This window comes from Equus asinus, chromosome X, assembly GCF_041296235.1.
Source record: "Equus asinus isolate D_3611 breed Donkey chromosome X, EquAss-T2T_v2, whole genome shotgun sequence".
Taxonomy (NCBI): Eukaryota; Metazoa; Chordata; class Mammalia; order Perissodactyla; family Equidae; genus Equus; species Equus asinus.
The window spans coordinates 25,034,257-25,038,425 of record NC_091820.1 but is presented as its reverse complement, the minus strand read 5'-3'; the positions used below and the strand labels follow the sequence as shown (position 1 = coordinate 25,038,425).

At 44.3% G+C, this 4,169-nt stretch overlaps 1 pseudogene; it reads right to left on the bottom strand.

The window, feature by feature from the left end:
* Positions 1 to 1,181: 1,181 nt before the first annotated feature.
* Positions 1,182 to 1,919, bottom strand: LOC106832723 (tRNA 2'-phosphotransferase 1 pseudogene; annotated as a pseudogene).
* Positions 1,920 to 4,169: the final 2,250 nt, after the last annotated feature.

Below are 4,169 nucleotides of genomic sequence, written 5' to 3'. Positions count from 1 at the left end.
TCATGAGGTATTTAGAATATATTACAAGCTCTAAATCCACATTAAACATATCTAAAAGAGAAATGAAAATTTTTGTAAGTAACTTCAGCAATCCGATAATCATATTGAAAAATTATAATGGTGTGTGGGGTTTCTCATCTTTACAGTTTTTAAAGTCACCGTGCAGCTGTTTTGCTAGACTTTCAAAATCAAGTTTGAACAGGGCCCAGAAAGTCAGCTTCATTACTAGTTATGAGATAATCTTTGAGCCTTTATACCAATCATACCAAAACTAGCTAAAGCTTAGCTGCAATTTTTTTTTGCAGCGGGAGAGCTGTCTGTGTCTCCTTTTTCATAGTGAGTCCTTTGATACTGTATGATATGGCAATCTGAAGGTGCCAGTTTTCTAGTTCGCTGGCCCCATGCCTTCTCCAAGTTGCTGACTCACTTTACAGAGTAGAATTAAGAATGCGGCTGAATCAATAGGCATCTGTGGCAGAGAGTGCTAGTTCTTCCCCAACACCCATTTTCTCTTTCTTCTAAGGAAACAGAAATTTTAGCTAGGCACAGCATTAACAAAGGTCGGCCAGATCTTGGAAAGCAGCTCACCCGCATCAGAAGCAATAGCATTAGGGTAAATAAGAAAGATTTATAATGTTGAACACTGTCTGCTGCTTCTCACTACTTTTAGCAACATCCTACAGAGGGATGGACCCCACTCAGAGGTAGCCAGACAGCAACCAAAAATGGAAGAGAACATAGCTCTGTCAGGAGTCATTCGATGCCTGTGGCCTGCGATTTCAGAGCCCCATACAGTTGAAACAGCCAACTGCTGTCTGCAGCTCCACAGTGAAGCAGTTTAAAGAGGCTGCAAAAAGGGGAAGATTTGGCAAAAGATACTACTTTGGCTCCTCAAGCACCTTCCTTCTTGACTGGTAAATGAGAGCCAGAGCAGAGGTAAAGAGGATATTAAGGATGACAACTTCCCACCCAAACCTATTAAGAAGACCTTAAAGAAGCAGCTACCAAGTTGAATGAGAGGACAATGAGTCAGCACAGAGAACCGTGAAACAGCAAGAGAATTTGCCTGGAACAGATCCTGGGCTATGGTTACTTCCTTTTTATTTTTTGTTTTTCAAACTAGAGTTTCTTTTTTGTTATCTTTTTACATTTCTTTTTTTTTTTTAATATATATTTTATTATTATCCTTCTTCCTCTGGAGTGTGCTCAGGGCCACTCTGACACTCTGTCTTTTCATTATCAGCCAAGGAGAGAGGGTTTCGGTAGGGCATAGCTGCAGGGCCTCCTTGAAGTACTTGGGAAGCAGGAAGCCATCAGCTTTCCCTGGAGTCAGAATCACTTCATTGGCAGAGCTGAAGAAAAGGGTTCCATCTGCCAGGGCCAGGGGCCCATTGATGAACATGACCCATCTGCAGTTTGACCACATGCCACTGACACCAGGATCCCCAGGCAGTCCTAGGGCCAGGTGGATGTGCATCCTTCCCCAGCAGGACAGGCCCTTGAGCAAGATGGATGGCCAGTGCTGCCAGAATGTGCCATGGATGAGCATCAGGGCAGGGCCTGTAGGGTCCCCAGGGGCATCAACTCCAACTAAGGTACCTACAGAGAGTGTCCCTGATTGGTCTGGATGAGAAGGCCAGTGCTGGAGTCCCCCAGCTGCAGGGCAAAGCGCTGCTTCCCTTTGGTGTCCACCACACAGTGCACACCTTTAGCTGAGATGCTTCGGAACTGGGGAGCTGCAGGAGGGCGCCCAGGGGCACAAAGCTGTTGGCCCCCGTGGGAAACCTCAGCTTCAGGGCCCCGTGGCACAGGGCGCAGGGCAGAGCCTTGGACAGTTGCACATCTGATTCTTGGGATCTGTGAGTCCTTCTGCCCCCAGGCCCTGCTGCTTCCTGCCTCCTTCCGCCAGAGGAGTTCATGGCCAAGACACACTCCTGCTGCTGAGCAGCTGACCGTGCAGGATGGTTACTTCTATATCTAATTGACAAGCAACAAATAGACCAGAAGCCTATTAAGTGTTACAGGGAATCTAAAAGCCAAAGCAACCAAAAGCCTGGCAAATGTCTGTGATGATTAGAGCATCTGTAAGGCAGGAAAAATGATTTTCCCTCCACCCTTCTAAGTTCTTGGCTGAGAACCCTCTGAAATAAAACATAGATTAACAGGAAAAAGCAAACAGAAGTTTAATAACACATATGCCTCTTGTATACAGGAGAGAGATCCAGGAAAACTGAGTAACTCCCCAAAATGGCCCAAGTTATCACCTTAAATACCGTCTCCAGCTAAAGACAAAAGAAAATGTTGGGGGTGGGGAGCCAGTTATGGGACATTATCAGGAAAAGCACAGTAAACAAGGGTAAGGTTGTTATGCAGATTTAGGTCATTGCCTTCTCCACTGATAAGAGTTTCCAGAGATTTAGAGTCCACCTCCTTTTCCTGGTGAAGAGAGGGAGACACTTAGAAATAGAAATTTCCTTTATAAATGCAAATATCTCTTACAAAAAGGTAACTTCTACTTGGTTTTCAGAGCTTCTCCTGTCTCTGCTGTTTCTTAAAAATAATCAGCTCAAAATAATCCTTATGCCAAAGAGACATATTTTGGGATGGCAAGTTCTCTTCCCCTTCACCTCCAAGCAGTGTTGGGACCCCCAAACTGCTCAGCAGGAAGCAGGCTGTGAAAGCTGAGCAATCGTTGAGAAAGGCCCACTGCAGATGTGACCACAATAATCACTGAAAAGCAGTTCCTTTAAGAGAGCAGAGCTAAGGGCTGTCAGATGAGCTAACTAAGGAATTTAACCCAATGCTAGGACACGGAACTTTTGCATTTCTAAGCCAGTAGGACTCAATATTTGCCGTGAACTGATGAGCACTGAGTGGTTCCACTTCTCCCTTTTGACAAATAGAAGTGGCAAGCAATAGGATATATTGGAGTATATGAGGAAGCCATTTGGTGTAAACCTAATTCGGCCTGAACTTGTTTTTGCAAAAGGACCTGACCCTGGCCGTTGAGCATGCATTGTATATCTGCTTTAGACATTTCCTATGGCAAGAACAAAGGCCCTTAAGATAAAGGTGCAACTTCCCTCCCCCTCCCAACATTTGCATTTCCTTAAAGGTTAAGCATCTTTCCTTAGGCTAGGAACTGATTGCTGCACTCACCTGTGACCACCCAGCTCGAGACAACAGACTTGCTTCCTGCTGCGCCCAGCGAGATAGCAGACCCACTACCTGCTGTATCCATCAAGCGCTGTGCCAACAGGGGAATCTTGTGACTATTGGGGGAGGGACCTTTCAATCATATGTAAAGCATCCTCTTTGGGGGTATATAACCACTCTGTACACCTCACTTCTTTGGTGCCCTTTCTTCCTTTGGGAAGAAAGGCCCCAGGCCATGGTCCTCACATTTTAGCTCAGAATAAACTCTCCCAAATTTTCATTTATAGATTGGTCATGGATTATTTTCATTGACACTTTCTAAGATCAGTGTTTCTGTTCTTGTCACCTTGCTCCTGCTCTACCATTATGTTGTGGATGGGGCATATCACTTGTCTTATTTTTCATAGTTTCCAGGATCACAAGGAGACACATCTGAACCTGACATAGAGGATCATACATCACTCAGAGATCCTGGACTTTGAGATGTATGTAGTCTAGGGGAAGAAAAATAATTTTCCCTGTACCCTTCTAGGTTCTTGGCTGAGGCCCCCATGTAATAAAAGATTAATAGGAGAAAAACAAACAGAAGTTTAATAACACGCATGCTTCCTGTACACGTGGGAGAGACTCAGGAAAACTGAGTAACTCACCAAAATGGCCGAAGTCACTGTCTTAAATACCATCTCCTGCTAAAGACAAAAGAAAGATGTTGGGGAGCCAGTTATGAGACATTATCAGGAAAAACACAGTAAACAAGGGCAAGCTTGTTACGCAGATTTAAGACCCTGCCTTTTCCATGGATAAGAGTTTCTAGAATTTTGGCCACTCTCCTCTTCCTGGTGTAGAGGGAGAAACACTCTTACAATGTAAATTCCCTTTTAAATGTTAAGTCTCTTAAAAAGATGATAACTTCTACTCAGTTTTCAGAGCTTCTCCTGTGTCTGCTGTTTCTTAAAAATAATCAGCTCGAGATAATCAACATGCCAAATAGGTGTATTGTGGGGTGGCATATT